Below are 22,956 nucleotides of genomic sequence, written 5' to 3' on the forward strand. Positions count from 1 at the left end.
ACACGTGCTTTTTTCCTTTTTTTTCGGTTTGACGCTTTGACGCTTGGCTTACGACATCGTAGAAGCCCCTAATTTAATACACAATGTTCATGCTTAATATATGTTTACAGGCACGAACTTGCTCAATATATTTCCCAAATGCAATTCATAAATCAGGCAGGAAAGTAGAAGGTATAAGCATGGACAGGATTACAGCATTTGACAAAGAAGAATTCAGACACTATTTTTCAAATGTTATTTTAGTTCTAGAGAAATGCAAATTTCAGAAAAGCAGAATTTACAACGAAGAGAAAACGATCATTTATATGATGACAAACCCGGGAGGACACCATGACCAAAGGTTCAAAACCTAGTGGGCCCAGGTATTTCATGGGAGAGGAGAAAGGGCGTTACTGTAGTCTACGCAATAAATGCCTGTGGTAACTTTCTATGATTACGAACATTTTGTCGTCAAACTCTACGCAGTGATATCCTGTTTCCTTCTACGCAGCATTACCCCACTCCCTGAGCGGCTTCACCCTATGGGTGATAGAATACTACACAAAAGTACCTCCATCTATTTGTTTCAATTATCGAAATAATTTTTTGTTCAAAAAGAAATCGAGGTTAGGCTATACCGGATTCAGCCGCTGCTTGAATACGGCTATGTGATCCGATGAATTTAAACATAGGATTTATTTTGAGGATCGTTCATTCTATACTGGAGAAATATACTAGTTACAAAGCTTGTGAAGGATATACCTATTATATTACATATATGGCATATGCCCATGTTAGATATTTTAAACTTCTGTCGCCAACTTTCACTTTACACGCGCACCATTTGCTTGTTTCAAATGGTATTGTATAAGAGTATGTCATGCCTTAGAGAACTCTTTATTCCTTTTCAAATGACACCTTGATAATCGAAATACGTCCACTCAGTCCAAAGGTACAGCTGATACTAAACGAAAACGGCACTGCATTGTGATGCGGTTATCATCGGATCTGATTGCTATGTTATCTCGTGCAAAATCATATCTTGTACATGATAGTATATGGCATTTAGCTCTAGGTTGTATTGTTCATGAGAAAATCAGCGTTAACCACGGCATGTCGAAAACCGTCTCGTGTCGTTTACATATTTCTATCCATACCAGAGACCGAAATAATAGATGTATTCGCATCAGAGGGCAGAGATCCATGTTGAGGTAAGACCTCATACTTATAGAGCAAAACTGTTGACATCTTTACAGGTAATAATTCAATTATTATTGAAATATTTCCTTAAATGGTTGGTAATTCATGTATTCCATTTATTGCACACTACAGAACTTACTGTTGCAATTTCAGTGGCTACTACGTTATATGAACCAATCCAGTATTGGCTGGTAATTCTCCTCCTTACGCTGTCTGGAGACAGGAAGCGTTATATTTCTTATTCAGTTATTGCAACAAGGACCTACCGGAAGTGCATATGCAGAACTGCACGACTAATAGGCAGAATCTGATCTATGTCGTCCATACTTCACATCCACCGAAACAATCCAATATACGAGTATTGCTTCTGGATGCCGATTACTATCAAACGGACACTAGAGATACAGGCATAATGGCGTGACAGCATGATGAAGTAGCAAAAATTAACCAGCAGAAACCCGCTCATGAGTACCAACTCAGGCAATTTTTAACACCTTTTATGGAAGTTCGCACCACAGTCAGTCCTTGCATAATATGAATATTGCAGAGTATAGTCTTCACTGGAATACAAGTAACATCACCACAAGAAAATACCACACAGCAGATCAGATACTCGACAAGACCAGGGAATCCTGCTGCATTACTGATATTGTGAAGCCTATTTCCTGCAGCCTGCAGGTAACACTTACAGAAAAAAATATAATTACACTGATTTGTCGCTAGAAATTAAAGCAACGTGGAGAGCTACGAAAATTATCACAGTGCTGACAATAATAACGCTCAATGGTCTTATTCCAAAGACATTGCATAACAATCTTAAAACTCTTAATCTGCACACCTTCAGCTATATAGAACTATGAAGAACAGTGATCTTAGCAACCTATGATATCGTTCGAAAATTCTTGTAATTGGAGCGTCCACCGAAGGCGTAGAAGTTGTTTGCAAATGTTTTATATGTAAATAAGTTAGGTATAGAAAGTCATCTTTCTTGTTTCTGGTACCGAAAAGGTACTCAAGATAAACGTAATATCGATAAATCTGGTATAATAACAATAATAATAATAATAATAATAATAATAATAATAATAATAATAATAATAATAATAATAATAAAATAATAATAATAATAATAATAATAATTCCATAGTCACATCTACAGAATGGACAATAATATATTTAGTAAAAAATTATTAACCATAATCAGTTCAAAGAAGATGAAGATCAACTGGTTGGAGTAAATCAAATAGGATTTGCAAGAAATAAACGCTAGACGATACCATAAAAATCGTAAAGTCTTTGGTATTCTGGTTACAAATCACACATTCGTGGACAGCAGAACGGAAAAAGCACCACAGCGAATTCATAAAAAGATTTTGGGAGAAGGAGGGGGAGAAGAGAAGAAGAAGAAGACGTCCGACCAGGCTAACAAGTTAAAACTCGCTCTTTTATTGGGCATAACGAAGAAAGATTATTATTAATAATAATAATAATAATAATAATAATAATAATAATACCCGTACCTGTATTGTCCAGCGCCCTGTGCTATCTCGACGACTAACGATCCTCATCCTGAAGTTGGAAGACCGGATGTGTGAATCCTGGCAATCACCGCGAATAGTGACAGTTAAAACCATCCATAATACCTAAAGCAAAACAACCACAGGGTGTGCAGTAAATCATATTCTGAAAAAAAAAAAACAGGCAAAGCATATCACGTATAGACTCATATGTTAATAAGCTATTTTCTACCGAGTTATTAGTCCTCGCTCGTACTTTCATACATGGCAACGACCTCATTCGCCTTATTATAAATAACAAACACCACCGCCACCCTTATAACTAAGATTTGGATAATTACGTGCTTAAATATTTTTATTGTACTAAATCTACATATAAAAAGAGTTTGTGGAAAACAGCTTTGGCAAATCCGTCCGTCAATTCTACTGGATCGATTTGCTTCAATTTTTGTTTCATTCTCTCCAGAATTATCTGCCGGTGAATAATGAGACATTGATAGGTCTCCAAGTTCAGCCAATCATAATAATAAAATCGCATCATTAAATGGCCCCTCTAATAATTTCAGGCGAAGGCTTACCCTAACCGCAGTACATTCTGTACTTAGCAGGTTGCTAAGCGACTAACATTTTCATATATTCTGATACATGTAATTTCATCCTTACTAATGTCATTGCATGCAGCCATGTTTGATTACTACATGTCAAGCCAGAGAGTACACACTTTCTCTGATCACGGAAGAATACTATTCCCTGCTAGATACTTTTTGATTCCCTAACCTTCTTCAGCTTCCTAATATATTCAATAGATAGCAGAGCGTTACTGATAACTTACATGCACTAAGAGAAAAAAGTCTACGTACAAACATACCCCTTCATGACATACGCCTCAGACACTAACTGGGAAAACCTATCAAAGGATAACCTAGCTACACTAGAAAGAGAGAAGGCCATGTCTTTAAAAAGTTCTCTGCCTGATTAAAAAAAAAAAGCGCTCCTTCGAGACTAACCTATGAGCTCGCAAGACAACTGTTCTATATAGAAGAACTGCGATTAAAAATACCATTGCCTTCTGCGACACAACACCAAGTTTTACATCACGAACTGCAGGATAAAATAAAAGCGATTATATGGATAGATGCAACACCTCCTAGATAATAAGGCCTCACAACAGCGCTGTGACGTCACGCTACGGAGGCGATCGCAATCCAAAGAAACGCAAAGCATGGTCACACACAAACATGATTTTAATACTTTTAGCTTGTGGAATAACTTATTTTCCAACAAATAAAGTTTAAATTTTAAAGGACATTGAATTATATTGCCGTTATTACCATATCTTAGAGACTCTGTCATTAAAGATAAACAACACACTGTTTTAAATCACGGCAGCATTTACAATGTTAACTTACTCCAGGCTGACTTGCTAACACACAGAACTGAAATTCACAAACATATTTCAATTGAAATAGGCACTGAATAGACAGTAAATGATTTTAAAATAAAAAGAGAACGCATAAAATTAGTTTAGGCCTAACATGTAGACTGTACTACAAAAATATGATACACTAACTTCACATTTATTTACAAACTTCCATTTTGCGAAAATTTAGAAAGACACTGAGTTAATAATATTAAGGAAGAGGAGCATAGCATTCACCTAGTCTGTAGGTAGGCCTAGGTCCAAATTATAACACATTGGCATTAAAGTTAATAAGATATACATCATCATATATCAAGCATGCTAGTAATGCAAAATGACTTGATGAGATCGAGGTGGCAGTGAATGTGTACAAACGTGTTATTGATGTGTGCCAGTTTTTACGTAAATAAACATACTTCAAGTTCTTTCTCAATGCAAATACTGGACTAAATGTGAGTATTACGACTCAGTGTAAACTTCGAGGACTGGACTCGACATAATCTTATTTAATTAGAGTGAAATTGATTCTTTTCTGTTCTACGTGTAGAAAACCGTTAGGATATCAATAACCAACAGTTGAACATCGTAACTCAAGGAGGCTTCAAAGCCTTCCACCCTCAAAGAAATGGCTTCTTACCAAGGAAATCAGACCGTACATAACCTTACCGACAGCTCTACCCATAATGTTCCAAAACAATCTCAAAAAAGTTATGCTTCTGTAATGCAGTTAACACCAAAAAAAGAACAGGCTATTATTATTGATGCTCACGACGGAATCCCAATAAGAGACTACGTCCTTGCTGTAGGAAAAATAACAGATCCAGCTAACATACGTTACATATCTCGTATTTCAAACTCAAGAATTTGCATATTCCTATCGAACACAAAAATTGTTCAGGAATTGTCACTCAGTCACCCCGTAATTAAAATCAATAATATTGATCTCACTCTCAGACCGTTAATTGTAGCAAACAAGAGAGTGATATTATCCAATGTATGTCCTATTTTACCAAACACAGTCATTGAAGAACATTTACAACAACTGGGTATTAAACCAATGTCATCTATATCCAACTTAAAGGCTGGAATTATTATTCCGGGATTCACACACATTCTTAGCTTCCGCCGACAACTATATGTTAAACCCGACGATTTCAATAAACTACCGAATGCACTACAAATATGTTTCGAAGGAACCAGTTATTGGATCTACACTTCGTCAGACGTTCCCACCTGCTTTATTTGCAAAGAAGAAGGCCACCTGGCCCGAGTATGTCCCTCACTACCTGAGACTCTAGAAGAAAACAACCAGCCACCTGATCAACATTCAGTTTCTTCCAAGGAGGACACCTCCAACCCAGCAAATGCCACTATGAATCCTGAGCCAACTACTGACCCTCAGCAAATCATTGAATATTCTAATGACACATCATCTTCCTCTAAAAACCTCTCTGAACAGGACATCTCCTTGAAATTGAACACTTCAGTCCCAATATATGAAGTAAATAAAGAATCACTCATAACTAAGCCTCAAGGAATAAAACGACCCTTCCTTTCAAGTGACTCTTCTAATAACACTTCCAAGGCTGATAATAATTCCCTCTTAGATAATTCTTCTATCTCGGGAGATGATAAAACAGATGATGAATTTCCTGTTCTAGGGTCTCATAAAACCCAAGACATTAAACAGCCTAAGAAGAAACTAATGGTATTAAATCCCCTCAGTCTTGAAGAACAACTACTTCCTGTTAAGGAAGTAATAGAAGCTAATCCCTCAAATTTTATTCTTAATTTCATACAACTCAAAAGTTTATTTGAAAATACTAAAGGAACATCAGCAACTAATATCTTACCTATTGCATTATCTTACACTTCCCATGTTGAAGATCTCATAGAGACCCTGAATAAACTATACCCCTACTATCAGGACAAAAAAAATAAAAACCAGAGTACCAGACTTGTTAAGAAACTACTTACAGCCATAAACGGAGAAAGCAATAGGCCTGCCCCAGATCAGACAATCCCAATAAATAAGGATCAAATCTAGTAAATACATCTTTAAAAAGCCATCATGAATTCTTGGATACTGCAGTGGAATATGAACGGATTTTACTCTCAATACGAATATCTACAACAACTTATTAATGAACACCAACCCGAAATCATTTGTTTACAAGAAACCAATTTTCGAGATAATTACGTAGCTAATATGAGACAATTCACAGCATATCACAAAAACCGCAACAATCCCATTCATGCAAGTGGAGGGGTTGCCACTTACATCCGTGACAATGTTCCTCAAAAAGAAATACCACTAAAACCCCATTTGGAAGCAGTAGCAGTTACAGTCTTTCTAACATTTTCCCTATGCATCTGTAATATTTATTTGCCCAGCAGCCAGAAAATGGATTTAAATGAATTAGTAGATCTGATAAATCAACTTCCTAAACCATTCCTCCTCTTAGGAGACTTCAACTCCCATAACACCCTATGGAACTGTCTCTACACTAACACACGAGGAAGAACAATTGAATCGTTGCTAGATTCTGAAAATGTGATTCTAATAGACTCGAATGGTCCTACACATTATGATATCCAGCACGGTACTTTTAGTACTATAGATCTGTGTCTGAGCACTCCAGATGCAGCAACGATATATACATCATCAGCGAGCAAAACCCTTTTTGGAAGTGATCACTTTCCTATCATAATAAATGGAAACAACAAGCCCCACCCAAGTGTATACCCAAATAAATGGAATACTAAACATGCTAATTGGCAAGAATATAAAGAAAATATTAAGGCAGAGTTATATAGATTACCACCGCCTACCCATTTCAAAAATTACAAGATTGACTATATAGTAAGAGAATTCACCAATATCATACTTAAAGCCGCAGAAAATTCTGTTCCAAGGACCAACAATACAACTTACAGAAAAACAGTTCCTTGGTGGAATGATTCCTGTAAAGTTGCAATTAAAAAGAAAAACCAAGCATTCTACAAGTATAAACGCCATCCCACTTTACAAAACAAATTACGGTTCCAAGAAAGTCGCGCTGCAGCCCGAAAAGTCATAAAAGAGAGTAAACGAGCATCTTGGCTGAAGTATGTGTCATCTCTTTCTCATCAGACCCCACAAAACACAATTTGGGAACACCTACGAAAAATAAGAGGGCTTAAAAAACCCTCACGTATCATAGCCCTCAATAAAACGACTGGACCAGTTACAACTACACATCACGATATTGCAAATGCATTAGCAGAGAACTTTGCAAAAATTTCAAGTGATTCCAACTATGAACAAGAATTTTTATCCTCTCGTGAAGATTGTCCTGATTTACAGTCACACATCCACTTAAGTGCTGACCAATGCTACAACGATAATATCAGTATTAATGAAGTACTATTTGAACTTAGTAGCTGCCGAACTACAAGCCCAGGTCCTGACGATATTATATATGACTTCTTGAAAGAACTTCCTCCTGAAGGCCTAGCATTCCTCACTGAAATATTTAATTTCATTTGGGCACAGAAAGTCTTTCCTGTAGCTTGGAGGAAAGCTATAGTAATTCCAATACCTAAACCTGGCTGCGACCACATGTTACCCGATAACTATCGACTAATAGCTCTAACCTGCACTATGTGCAAATTAATGGAAAAAATAATAAATAAAAGGCTAAAATGGGTTCTAGAACAACAGAATTTCTTCACTGCAGAACAGTGTGGCTTCCGACAGTTTCACTCAACAGCTGACACCTTAGTAGTATTAGAGTCAGAAATCCTGGATGCCTTTCATTATGGACAACATCTCCTTGCTGTCTGCCTGGATATTCATAAAGCATATGATATGGTGTGCAAAACTCACGTTATTAAAACTCTACTGCAACATAATATTAAGGGAAATATGATCAGTTTTATCTATAACTTCCTGCAAGACCGACGCATTCAAGTTCGAGCTAATGGTGTCCTGTCCCAAGAAGTCAGTTTAGAAAATGGTGTCCCACAAGGCTCAGTTCTGAGTGTAACACTATTCTTAGTAGCTATAAATGGCATCACGTCATGCGTTAACCCTCCTGTAAAAACTTGCCTCTTTGCTGATGACATGACTATTTTTTGCAGAGGTCGCAACTTGTCAACCACCCAAACAATAATACAGAATTCCCTTGAAGATATTGCCAAATGGGGAAAACACACAGGCTTTACCTTTTCTTCAACCAAAACCAAATGCATCTTATTTTCCAAACAAAAGAGTGATAGTAACTGCCCAGAATTGTACCTCAAGGGAAATAAAATTGAGATAGTAAATGAAATTAAAATACTAGGAATGACCTTTGACAGAAAATTAACATGGAACTCCCATCTAAAAACTGTAAAAAAAGATTGCCTACATCGAATTAATGTACTAAAATCATTGGCAGCTAACAACTGGGGAGCAGATCTTCATGTATTAATGTGCACTTACAAATCTATAATTCGCACCAAACTGGATTATGGTTCTATTATATATAATTCAGCTACAGCATCCTCATTGAAAATGCTTGACCCGATTCAAAACACGTCTCTCAGGATTGTCCTGGGAGCATTCAAAACTAGCCCGATCTCAAGTTTATTAATAGAAGCTAATGAACCCCCGCTTCGGACTCGTAGAAAACAACTGACTATCAACTACGCAGTGAAGATAGCGGCCTCTCCTCACTCCAGAGCACACGAGTATGTTTTCCCACGCTATCAGCCTCAACGCTATTCCTTGCAACAAAAGAGACATTTACCCTTCCACGTTAGGTTTACGCAATACTTACAGGAAATTAATTCTTCAGTTCCCCCGATTGCTTCAAGAACTAAAAAAGACATCACATTCCCCCCATGGAAAGCTGAACCACCACCAACAATTTTAGATTTAAGTGAATTCAATAAAGAAACAACAGATAGTACCGTATTTAAACATATGTTATCTGAAAAGTGTGAAAGTCTGCCCAGACACACTCCTATATACATTGATGGCTCAAAAACCGAATATGGTAGCGGCTGTGCTGTTGTCCACCCCGATCATACAATGAAGTATGCACTACCAGCTACATACTCCATATTCACATGTGAACTGTATGCTATCCTAAAAGCTATGGAATCCATAAAGAGTTCCCCCAAAAAAGAACCTTTTCTAATCCTTAGTGATTCTTTATCAACAGTAAAACTCATTCAAAATGCATCATCCTCAAATACATTAGCACAAGACATACTGCAAACTTACAATACCGTAAAAAATAAAGGACAGCAAGTTACCATAATATGGATTCCCTCACATAAGGGAATAAAAGGCAATGAACAAGCTGATATATCAGCTAAAGAAGCAACTCGTCTTCCTGTACATGATCCAAACTTTCTAATCCCCTACACCGACGTTGCTCCTTTTCTTACTACAAAGATCCGAAAACAGTGGTTAACTGAGTGGACAAGGGAACAACCCACAAGACTCCATGATATCAGGCGTGGATCTACAGACAAATTTGATGTTTCATTCCTTCAGCGTCGAGAACAAGTGCTCATTACTAGAATACGTATAGGCCATAGCAAACTGACTCATGCTCATATCTTCTCTAAGAAACCTCCACCAATATGTGACACCTGTCAAAAAAGAAAGACTGTTGACCACATTTTACTAGAATGTCATCTATACGATCAACAAAGACAGTTGTGTAATTTAAACCAGAATAATAGAGTATGTGACATCTTCAACAGAGATACTCAGTGTAAAAACATAATTTTTTTAGACAAACAAATCTATTCAATGACATATAATTACTATCTGATCAATATGTACTGTTTTTTTTTACAATTGTAACTGTATGTAATCAATGTAATAATCCTGTATGTACAATTGTGAATGTCGCGATATGACTTTCTAAGTTAAAGCGACAATAAATAAACTTAATTTTTAAAAAAATGACTTCGATACTTTTGCCTATTACATGAGTACTGCACACACCTATTTTGAGAAAATTACAGACTTTCTTGAATTTGTACAATGTTTTATGTATTCATTAGTTTTGTTCCTGCAGTAGTTATTTATTAGAATAGTTGTACACTTCCAAATAATGTTGTAATACAAATATTCTGAAGTGTGCCCCCTACCGTGAACTTTCTGTTTTATATATTCCAGAAAATATGTAGGGTTCTGTTCTAATATTGGGCTACCATTCAGACTGGAACATACTCTTTTCAAAGTATTAACATGTGCAAAATTAAATTACTTCTATGTCTCATAAATTTGTAAGCATGAGGAGAAATCAGTTAGAGGATTGAAAAAATAACAAGAAAATCATTATCATACTCCCTTTTGTGTTTAGGAACTAAGGAAAGTTTTAACTGTGATTTTATTAAATTAAACATGGGGTCATCTTCCTCAGTGATCAATTCACCCACTAGGCCTAGAATTAACTTATTCGTTGTATCTTTCTGCACACTGTTACACTCATTCCCTGTAATGTAGCTATGGAATTTTGTAATTAAAGAATGTACTTCATTTGTGTTGGTAATTTTGTCTACATTAGAAAATTTACATTGCAATAAAACCCCTTTAGAATATACTTTTGAGGTCATGTCCTCTTCAATTATTATATATGGTATGCAATGTGGTTGCTTTAATGTACCCATGTACAGAAAAGTTACTTGCATTTCCTTCACAACAGTACACCAACCATCAGGTAACATCAACATGTTTATTTTACTTTTCAGTTATGTTAGATTGTGGACTGAAATTCTGTCTGTGTATGAGGCATGACTGTTGATACTATCTTCAATTGCTCTATTTATTGATTCCCTCTCTATTCTACTTCTCTTTTTGTCCGGTTCTTCTCTTGAACTGGCATAATGTGAAGATAAATATGATGGACAGTTGGGAAAGATGCAGGGGACTGCATTCTCTGATAGTCGTGGACTTGGAAGAGTAGCAGTTAAAGTTTTTCCTGTCTTTGAATCAGTAGCAGTAACTTCCCACAAAACATCACTGGCTTTGAAATGTCTGTGGCATACCTATAAAATAAGATACCACTGTGAGCCAACTTCATGCATTTACAGAGTGAATAGGCCTACATATGTAGGCATGTAGTTTAATGTGTATAATAAATCTAATTCGGGTAATAATAATAATGTATCCCTTGATTGTAAGCTAACATAACCTCATATCTTACGAGAGTAAACATACCTACATATCACCAGTTGCTGCGTGTAGTTTAATACCTAATAGGCCTATGTGCATTATGATTATGTGAGAATGTAAAAGTAACAGTCACTCACCACCGAGTAATTAGTAACTCTGTAATCTTGTCTTGGAATTGCACGTAACCATCTCTGCTGCATAACCTCATCTTTCGGGAACTTAAACACATGGACTTTGTTATCATTATCGTAAATTCCCTTGCAGTTGGGCACACAACACTTTAGCACCATTGTACACAACGATTCGCAACTGGTACAATTAAAATAATTAAATAACTTCTATATAATTGCACCGACACATGGCCACATTCATTGCTTTCTTAACACTGAGAAGGTTCAAGCTTGCCTCCCGGTAGTGACGTCACGGTAGACATGCGAAACAGTTGTGAGGCCTTATTATCTAGGAGGTGTTGATAAATGACGTCAGAACGGATGAATTCTGACTACGAACTGCGGCATACCATAACGCGCTTCTTATTAAATGTTCATAAAACCATTGAAAAAAAAACCAAACCCCATGGCACTACAGCCCTTGAAGGGCCTTGGCCAACCAAGCGACCGCTGCTCAGCCCGAAGGCCTGCAGATTGCGAGGTGTCGTGTGGTCAGCACGACGAATCCTCTCGGCCGTTATTCTTGGCTTTCTAGACCGGGAAAACCATTGAAAAGGGCAGGCAAAACAATATGGCTACAACAGGCATATCAAGACTTATCCCACCTACTTATAACGAACTAGCAAGATACCCGTGCTTCGCTACGGTATTATAATGAAATTTATAACTGAATGCTTATTGTTTTAGATATATAATCCGCCGAAATTCGCGATCTGACTCGTTTTCAGCGAGAATACGCCAAAATTCGCGATCTGACTCGGCAAGTTTCCTCCCATTTTTTAATCTTTCTTTCCAGCAATCGATTTCGTACTTCAAGGGCTAGGTCCAGGTATTCCACCCGGTCAGTTGGGTCCCTAAATCTTTGCCATCTTTTCCTATAAGCATTTTTAATATGGATCAAATCCTTCAGGAGATCCGGCGTGGTGTCGTCTTGGGTGCCTTGGCGGTACTGAAGCCGCGCCCCGACTGCATTCTAAGTCATTTCCCGTCCAGGACCCGTTTCCAGCGCGGTATGCACATTCGACGACGGTCCAGAACATTATTATTATTATTATTATTATTATTATTATTATTATTATTATTATTATTATTATTATTATCAGATGTTCTGGACCCCACAGCAATATGCAAGACCGCTACTTGGCGGTAAATTACATCTGCTGCCATTGTCATTGTTGACAATGTGGCTAGCACCATTGTCGCGCGTAGGCAAGTGTGCGGGATTTCTGGCGATACGAATGACATACTGTACTTCCGTGCATTATTGACCTTATTATAGAGGTAAACAATTTGACGGTCAATCGCATTCCTATCGCTTATTTCAAATGTGTTTCTATTTTTATTTATATGCCAGGAGAATCTACTGTAATCTAAGAACGTTCACCTAGCTCGATAGCTGCAGTCGTTTTAGTGCGGCCAGTATCCAGTAATCGGGAGATAGTGGGTTCGAACCCCACTGTCGGCGACCCTGAAGATGGTTTTCCGTGGTTTCCCATTTTCACACCAGGCAAATGCTGGGGCTGTACCTCAATTAAGGCCACGACCGCTTCCTTCCCATTCCTAAGCCTTTCCTATCCCATCGTCGCCATAAGACATGTCTGTGTCGGTGCGACGTAAAGCATATAGCAGCGTAGCTAAGAACGTTCTCCGAAGGAAAAGATGGCTGTTGAAAATGAACCCAAGAAAGATTAAAAATGATCGGTTTATGATCAGAATAAGTACATCGAAAATCTGCAGCCTGTTTTTCCAGTCGTTCGACAGGGTCAGGAATGGAATAAATAAAGCCCCATCTAGCGGCGACAATAGGAACTTTGCCGGCTGCCGAAGCACTCCTCTGGGGCAATGATCGATGAATGACAAATGAAATGAAATATTGGACAGTGTTGCTGGAATGAATGATTACAGGGAAAACCGGAGTATCCGGAGAAAAACCAGTCCCGCCTCCGTTTTGTCCAGCACGAATGTCACATGGAGTGACCGGGATTTGAACCACGGAACCCAGTTATGAGAGGCCGGCGCGCTGCCGCTTGAACAACGGAGGCTCCTTATAAGTATATTAAGAACAGTACAATCAATTGGTCTCACCTCCTTTTACACCCCACCGCCGTTAAGTTTTTTTTTTTTTTTTTTTTTTTTTTTTTTTTTTTTTTTTTTTTGCTAGGGGCCTTACGTCGCACCGACACAGATAGGTCTTATCGCGACGATGGGATAGGAAGGGGCTAGGAATTGGAAGGAAGCGGCCGTGGCCTTAATTAAGGTACAGCCCCATCATTTGCCGGGTGTGAAAATGGGAAACCATGGAAAACAATTTTCAGGGCTGCCGATAGTGGGATTCGAACCTACTATCTCCCAGATGCAAGCTCACAGCCGCGTGCCTCTACACGCACAGCCAACTCGCCCGGTTTAAGTTTATTTACCACCGAGCTCGATAGCTGCAGTCGCTTAAGTGCGGCCAGTATCCAATATTCGGGAGATAGTAGGTTCGAACCCCACTGTCGGCAGCCCTGAAGATGGTTTTACGTGGTTTCCCATTTTCACACCAGGCAAATGCTTGGGCTGTACCTTAATTAAGGCCACGGCCGCTTCCTTCCCACTCTCAGCCCTTCCCTGTCCTATCGTCGCCATAAGACCTATCTGAGTCGGTGCGACGTAAAGCAACTAGCAAAAAAAAAGTTTATTTACCGATCCCCCCCCCCCCCTCAAAAAAAATTAATAGAAGGAGTGTTTCTTTATGTTTAAAGGAGATTCCAAACACCAATGTTCACGTCTATTACCTTCAGTTTTGAGATATAAGTATCCCCATAAAAATAATTCACTTTACTTTCACTTCCTTTCAGACTCCTCCTCCCCCCCCCCCCCCCCAAGTGAATTCTCCGGCAAAAAATACTTGTTTCCTTAATAGTAAAGGATCTTCTAAATACCAATTCTTCAGTTTTTGATTTATGTGTCCTCATGAAAGGAATTCAACTCCTTTTCACTCCCGTCCCCCAAGATGGTGTCTGTACCACCCCCCCCCTCCAAAACACGTTTTTCTTTGTTTTTAAAGGAGATCCAAATACCAATTTTCACGTCTATAACAACTTTAGCTTTTATTAGATGTATGTATTCTCATACAGTTAAGTCAATATTTCAATTCTTTCACACACCCCCCCCCCCCCCTCCCTCATTGGATTTTCCGAGAATACGTGTTTCTTTACTTTTAAAGCAAGCAGATCCCCAAATATCAAATTTCACGTCTGTAACATCTTCATTTTTGAGATATCAGTAGCCTAATTAAGAGTAATCAACACCACTTTCAGTCACTTTTACCCCCCCCCCCTCCATCCAAGTGGTATTTCCGAAAAATAAAAATACAAGTTTCTTTATTTTTAATAGAGATAAAAAATACCATTTTTCACTTCTGTTACATGTTAAGTTTTTTGAGAGATACTGTAGAAATTCTCATTTTAAAATTTCACCCCTTTTTATTTCCCCTTAAGTGGAGTTTCCAAAAACAAATCACCTATGTTTCTTTACATTTACAGGAAATTCCAAATACACACATTTTACGTCTGTAACATTTTACGTTTCTCAGATATTCTGTAGATATAGTCTTTCGAAAAATTCACCCCAATTTGTCACTCCTGTTTAACAGCCATTAATTGGATTTTCCAAAAACAAAAATACGTGTTTCTTTATTTTTAAAGGAGATACCATATACAAATTTTCAGTTCCGTAATATCTTCAGTTTCTGAGATATATGTATCCTCATTAAAGGCATTCAACCCATTATTCACCCTTTTACACCCCTCCTATTGGAATCCCCCTGTGGGTGGCGGTGGTAGAATAACACCCACGGTATCCCCTGCCTGTCGTAAGAGGCGACTAAATGGGGCCCCAGGGGTTCTGAACTTTGGAGCGTGGGTTGGTGACCACGGGGCCTTTAGCTGAGTCATGGCATTGCTTCCACTTACTTGTGCCAGGCTCCTCACTTTCGTCCATCCTATCCGACCTCTCTTGGTCGACTCTTGTCCTTTTCCGACCCCGACGCTATTAGGTTTGCGAGGGCTAGGGAGTCTTTCATTTTCACGCCCTTCGTGGCCCTTGTCTTTCTTCATTTATCGAAGTGCAGGATCCGTTTCGTTTTTTCCCCTCTGATTAGTGTATAGAGCATTGTCGCCTAGTTTTACATACATACATACATACATGCATACATACATACATACATTATCATTATAGACTGTTATGCCTTTCAGCGTTCAGTCTGCACGCCTCTGAGAATTAACTAAACGTCGCCACAATCCTCGATTTGCAACTAGTGTTGTGGCCTCATTTAGTTCTATACCTCTTATTTTTAAATCGTTAGAAACCGAGTCTAACCATCGTCGTCTTGGTCTCCCTCTACTTCTCTTACCCTCCATAACAGAGTCCATTATTCTCCTAGGTAACCTATCCTCCTCCATTCGCCTCACATGACCCCACCACCGAAGCCGGTTTATGCGTACAGCTTCATCCATCGAGTTCATTCCTAAATTAGCCTTTATCTCCTCATTCCGAGTACCCTCCTGCCATTGTTCCCACCTGTTTGTACCAGCAATCATTCTTGCTATTTTCATGTCTGTTACTTCTAACTTATGAATAAGATATCGTGAGTCCACCCAGCTTTCGCTCCCGTAAAGCAAAGTTGGTCTGAAAACAGACCGATGTAAAGATAGTTTCGTCTGGGAGCTGACTTCCTTCTTACAGAATACTGCTGATCGCAACTGCGAGCTCACTGCATTAGCTTTACTACACCTTGATTCAATCTCGCTTACTATATTACCATCCTGGGAAAAAACACAACCTAAATACTTGAAATTATCGACCTGTTCTAGCTTTGTATCACCAATCTCACATTCAATTCTGTTGAATTTCTTACCTACTGACATCAATTTAGTCTTCGAGAGGCTAATTTTCATACCATACTCATTGCACCTATTTTCAAGTTCTAAGATGTTAGACTGCAGGCTTTCGGCACAGTCTGCCATTAAGACCAAGTCGTCAGCATAGGCCAAAATATTTACTACATTTCCACCTAACTGAATCCCTCCCTGCCAATTTATACCTTTCAACATATGATCCATGTAAACTACAAACAGCAAAGGTGAAAGATTACAGCCTTGTCTAACCCCTGTAACTACCCTGAACCAAGAACTCATTCTACCATCAATTCTCACTGAAGCCCAATTGTCAACATAAATGCCTTTGATTGATATTAATAATCTACCTTTAATTCCATAGTCCCCCAGTATAGCAAACATCTTTTCCCTCGGTACCCTGTCATATGCTTTCTCTATATCTACGAAACATAAACACAACTGCCTATTCCTCTCGTAGCATTTTTCAATTACCTGGCGCATACTGAAAATCTGATCCTGACAGCCTCTCTGTGGTCTGAAACCACACTGGTTTTCACCCAATTTCCTCTCAACGACTGATCGCACCCTCCCTTCCAAGATGCCAGTGAATACTTTGCCTGGTATACTAAGCAATGAGATACCTCGATAGTTATTGCAATCCTTCCTGTTCCCTTGCTTATAGATAGGTGCAATTACTGCTTTTGTCCAATCTGAAGGTACCTTACCAACACTCCACGCTAATTTTACTACTCTATGAAGCCATTTCATCCCTGCCTTCCCACTATACTTCACCATTTCAGGTCTAATTTCATCTATTCCTGCTGCCTTATGACAATGGAGTTTATTTACTATCCTTTCCACTTCCTCAAGCATAATTTCACCAACATCATTTTCCTCCTCCCCATGAGCTTGGCTGTTTGCAACACCACCAGGATGATTTCCTTTTACATTGAGAAGATGTTCAAAATATTCCCTCCACCTCTCCAGTGATTCCCTGGGATCTATTATGAGTTCACCTGAATTACTCAAAACACTGTTCATTTCCTTTTTCCCTCCCTTCCTAAGATTCTTTATTACTGTCCAGAAAGGTTTCCCTGCTGCTTGACCTAGCCTTTCCAGGTTATTACCAAAATCTTCCCATGACTTCTTTTTGGATTCAACAACTATTTCCTCTTAAAATAATAATCACCACCACTACTGTGTCATCTTTGTGGATTTGGCCCAGTTTTATGGTCAAATGTCCTTCCTGGTAACAATCTTGTGTGGGTTTTCCTTTTGCTAGTGCTTGAATGTCGTACTAATTGAGATAGTTATCCGGCGACCGTGAGATAGGAAAGGGCTAGGACTGGAAAGGTAACCTTAGTTAAGGTTCACCCCCAATATTTGCCTGGTGTGAAAATGAGAAAGTACGGAAAATCACCTTCAAGGCTCTCGATGGCAAGGTTCGAACCCACTATAGCCTATCTCGAATGCAAGCCCACAGTTACACAATAATAATTATGTTACAGTATTGTGCTTCTTATATTTATTTAAACGCACTCGTATTTCACAGAGGTTCTTGCAGCTACGAACGGCAAAGCGCGACTGGCACTGATTGGTTGTTACGTGGGCGGTCTATTGCACATCCATGAACCATGGGCCATCAACACTGTCGCCGAGCATAGTGGAAGACAAAAGGAGGCTTAATGATACTCCGACGTCCCCAACCCCCATCTGCCCGGGGCATTCCTATGTTGAAATATAATACAGGTAGAAGGTTATACTGACGAAACAGAGAAACCAAGTGCTAGAATTGCCAAGGATCGAAAACGTGGGTAGGAGACATCTAACAAGTAGAACATACCGCTGGATATAGGAAATAGTAGCTGATGTACCCGTGCTTCGCTACGGAATTCTACATTGTATACAGAATTGTAGGTTAGGTAGTGTACACGTTGTGAGCAAGACTGTATTAAATTGCATAGCTGTTAACGTTACCCCAGGAACGCGACGGAGAAATCACCAAACGCATTTTCTCATATGAAGACTGCATTACGGAAATTTCATTGTAAAGGTAGACCCACTTGCCTACCATCAGGCACAATCAGGTTGGGGAATTGCATTATAATGGCAGACACTAACTCTCCACCTGCCCTTTTACATCCTCAGAAAGACTGTCTTGTGGTTTTTCCAACTGAAATGGACATAGGTCATTACAATGACGTCAGTAGGAATGGCGCGAATAAAAGGAGTTATTTCACATGAAATACTTGATCAAATGAAAACCCACCATTTTCTCACTTTTAACGAACAGTACTACGCTGCCGATCTAACAGTTCAAAGTTCCAGAGCTGGAATGACCAGGCTGCAGACAGCCATGAACCGTGAACACTCTTGTCTTTTTCCGGGGGGTGGGTCGAATAGTGGAGAGTCTCAGGGCAAAAACTATGCCATTTTACTAATCTGTTTCCTAGGAGTACTCGATGAGTCGGAAAATCTCAATTCACTACACTGGCGGCGGAAAAATCTGTCTGACTTGGAGGCAATTTTTTCCTCCAAGCCAGAGGAAGAACCCCCTCTTCATTGCTACTTTTGAATAAAATAAATGTAGAATTTAATAAAAGTGAAGAAAGACAAGGGCCATGAAGAGCGTGAAAATGAAAGACACACTAGGATTCGCAAGCCTAGTGCTGTCGGGGTCAAAGAAAACAAGAGTTGACCAAGGGATGTCCAATAGGATTGATGAAAGTTGAGGAGCGTGGCACAAGTACTCCGCTAAGGGCCCCGTGGTCGCTAACATACGCTCCCAAGTTAAGAGCCCCTGGGGCCCCTTTTAGTCGCCCCTTGAGACATGCAGGGAATGCCGTGGGTTTATTCTACCCTCCCCACCTAAAGGGTGACACAGATCGTACCATCAGGATGAGGGGAAAAGTGGCAGAAAAAGAGTAAACATGAACGAACAGAATTAAAGGTCCAGTTCTGTTGATGGTATCTTCCCGAAGTGTCTTCCGAAGACTGTTGTGACAATACATGATGAATGATTTTATTATTGCTATGTTCAGAAGACCGTAGAAAATGCACTTGGGCTAGCGTTGTGTCCTGCGACTAATGAACATGCCACTACCCACTTGGTCTAGATGTAAATCAATGTGAAAGCGGAAAGTCTCACAACGTCGCGTCCGAGAACGTGGTAAGATCAAAATATGGCACTGTACTTACCAAATGAAATTTCATGTCGAAATTAATAGCACAATGCAACTGAGACTGTAGTCGGTATCAAGAGTAATATACGTATGTAACTAGAATATTTATTGAATGATGAATATGCTTCCAAACTTCAATAAGGAAAAAGGTCACTTTATAGGGCGGCGCATAACGATTGCTGAGACCGTTCACGTCTAGTGATAACGTACTAAGTAACTGTCTAGTCCTCTAATTAAAACCCAAATGTTTATCTATTAGAATGAGAAGCTACAAAATATTCGGTCTATTTATAATGATAAACAGAAGTCAGTCCGTGAAATAAAATTCACAATTCAAGTAGAACACAGTTAGATAATTGAAATGCACTATATTTATTATCTTCTTAAAGTGCTCGTTTTGTTGTTCTTGCAGCTGTTATCGGGAGGATGATAGCTCCGGAACATTTACATTGGTCATTAATGGCATCCGCGATCTGTCAAGTGATAGTTTGCTGTCATTATGCTGTAAGTGAACATCATGGGTTACTTGGAAACCCGCTAGAATGCGTCATCGACTTAATGGTCTTGTTACTGTTGTGCTGAAATTACTAAGTTATCTTGTAGCATTTCCTAAATCCTTCAGCCACAAAGGAGAATGATCTTGAACAGGCACTCAATATTCATATCTTTACATATATTTCTTTTACAGCAGACATGGGTATAATCATTCAATCAATCTAGAGACCTGCATTTAGGGCAGTCGCCCAGGTGGCAGATCCCTATCTGTTATTTTCCGAGCATTTTTTTAAATGATTTCAAAGAAATTGGAAATTTATTGAACATCTCCCTTAGTAACTTATTCCAATCCTTAACTCCCCTTCCTATAAGCGAATATTTGCCCCAATTCGTCCTCTTGAATTCCAAATGTATCTTCATATTGTGATCTTTCCTAATTTTGAAAACACCACTCAAATTTATTCGTCTACTGATGTCATTCCACGCCATCTCTCCACTGACAGCTCGGAACATACCACTTAGTCGAGCAGCTCGTCTTCTTTCTCCCAATTCTTCCCAGCCCAAACTTAGCAACATATCTGTAAGGCTACTCTTTTACCAGAAATCACCCAGAACAAATCAAGCTGCTTTTCTTTGGATTTTTTCCTGTTCTTGAATCAGGTAATCCTGGTGAGGCTCCCATACACTAGAACCATACTCTAGTTGGGGTCTTATCAGAGACTTATATACCCTCTCCTTTACATACTAAACCCCTAAACACCCTCATAACCGTGTGCAGAGATCTGTACCCTTTATTTACAATCAGATTTATGTGATTACCCAATGAAAATCTTTCCTTATATTAAGACCTAGCTACTTATAATGATCTCCAAAGGGAACTTTTACCCCATCAACGCAGTAATTATAACTGAGAAGACTTTTCCTATTTGTGAAACTCACAATCTGACTTTTAACCCCTTTAACTTCTTTAGTATTAGTCACCTCCTCTATCTGCCTACTGTCCATCTCACAACATTATGGAGGTCATTTTGCAGTTGCTCACAATCTTGTAACTTATTTATTACTGACTGGTGGATAATCTTCAGCTTTATGTCTATCACCCTTTCATATGGTACTATATCACAACCCATTGTCTTTAGTACTTGCCCCGAAACCTTATCAAAACCAGCTGCTTTTTTGTTTTCAATTTTTGTATCTTACTGTAAATGCCATTGTTGTCATGGGTAAATTTTAATACTTCTTTAGTATTAGTCACCTCCTCTATCTGCCTACTGTCCATCTCACAACATTATGGAGGTCATTTTGCAGTTGCTCACAATCTTGTAACTTATTTATTACTCTGTACCGAATAACATGATCTGCAAAAGCCTTATATCTGATTCAACTTCTTTACACATATCATTGATATATATAAGAAAATATAAAGGATCAATAATACTGCCTTGAGGAATTGCCCTCTTAATTATTACAGGGTCAGATAAAGCTTCGACTACACTAACTCTCTGCGTTCTATTTTGTAGAAACATAGCCACCCATTCAGTCACTATTTTATCAATTCCAATTGCACGCATTTTTTCCAGTAGTCTCCCATGATCTACCCTATCAAATGCCTTAGATAAGTCAATCGCGATACAGTCCAATTGACCCCCTGAATGCAGGATATATGCTATATCTTGCTGGAATCCTACAAGTTGAGCTTCAGTGGAATAACCTTCCCTAAACCCAAACTGCCTTCTATCAAACCAGTTATTAATTTTGCAAACATGTCTAATATAATCAGAAAGAATGCTTTCCCAAACCTTACATGCAATGCATGTCAAACTGACTGGTGGATAATCTTCAGCTTTATGTCTATCACCCTTTCATATATACATAGGGGGTTACTATAGCAACCCTCCATTCATTTGGTATAGCTCCTTCGTGCAAACAATAATCAAATAAGTACTTCAGATATGGTACTATATCACAACCCATTGTCTTTAGTACATCCCCCGAAACCTTATCAATTCCAGCTGCTTTTTTGTTTTCAACTTTTGTATCTTACTGTAAATGCCATTGTTGTCATAGGTAAATTTTAATACTTCTTTAGTACTAGTCACCTCCTCTATCTGGACATTATCCTTGTAACCAACGATATTTACATACTGTTGACTGAATACTTCTGCCTTCCCTTCCATTTTTTTATTAAAATTTGTATGACCTCCAATTATGCTTGTCATCATGTTATCCTTGGCTGCGTTATTTTCTAGATTCAATTTCCTAGTAATTTCCTTCAGTTTCTCCTTACTTCCACAACCATTTCTAACTCTATTTCTTTCCAACCTGCACCTCCTTCTTAGTCTCTTTACTTCTCTTTTACAATATAGCGGATATTTACCATTCCTTACAACCTTTAAAGGTACAAACCTATTTTCACATTCCTGAACATTTTTATTTACCGGTTTCCACCGATCATAGTTACTTTTTTAAACTCTCTCATACCTGTTTTATCAGGCATATGGTACTGCCTAATAGTCCTAATTTTAATATCTTCCTTTCCTTCACATTTGTTTTAACTACGACAAAAACAGCTCCGTGATCACTAATACCATCTATTACTTCGGTTTCTCTATACAGCACATCTGGTTTTACCAGCAACACATCCAGAATATTCTTCCTTCTAGTTGGTTCCATCACTTTCTGAATCAGATGCCCTTCCCATATTAACTTATGTGCCATTTGTTGGCCATGCTTCCTATCGTTCGCTTTTCCTTCTCAATTGACATTTGGTAAATTGAGATCAACCGCTACAATCACGTTCCTTTCCTTATCGTTTCCCACATAGCTGATTATATTATCAAATTCTGAATAAGCGTCTGCGTTATCCTTTCCCGGTCTGTACACTCCAAAGACATCAAGTTGCCTATGGTCTTTAGAGATGAGCCTTACATCTATAATTTCATGTGTGTCATCTTTAA

At 38.7% G+C, this 22,956-nt stretch overlaps 1 protein-coding gene across 1 annotated transcript in view; it reads right to left on the minus strand.

Annotated features, from left to right (window-relative positions):
- LOC136866762 (hemolymph lipopolysaccharide-binding protein) overlaps positions 1–2,715 on the minus strand; it is a 42,695-nt gene extending 39,980 nt beyond the window's left edge. The window contains exon 1 of the mRNA XM_068227050.1: positions 2,700–2,715. The gene's annotated coding sequence lies outside the window, so the exon portion shown is untranslated. The remainder of the gene's footprint in view (positions 1–2,699) is intronic.
- Between the last annotated feature and the right edge of the window lie 20,241 nt (positions 2,716–22,956).

Source organism: Anabrus simplex, chromosome 3 (genome assembly GCF_040414725.1).
Source record: "Anabrus simplex isolate iqAnaSimp1 chromosome 3, ASM4041472v1, whole genome shotgun sequence".
NCBI classification, from domain to species: domain Eukaryota; kingdom Metazoa; phylum Arthropoda; class Insecta; order Orthoptera; family Tettigoniidae; genus Anabrus; species Anabrus simplex.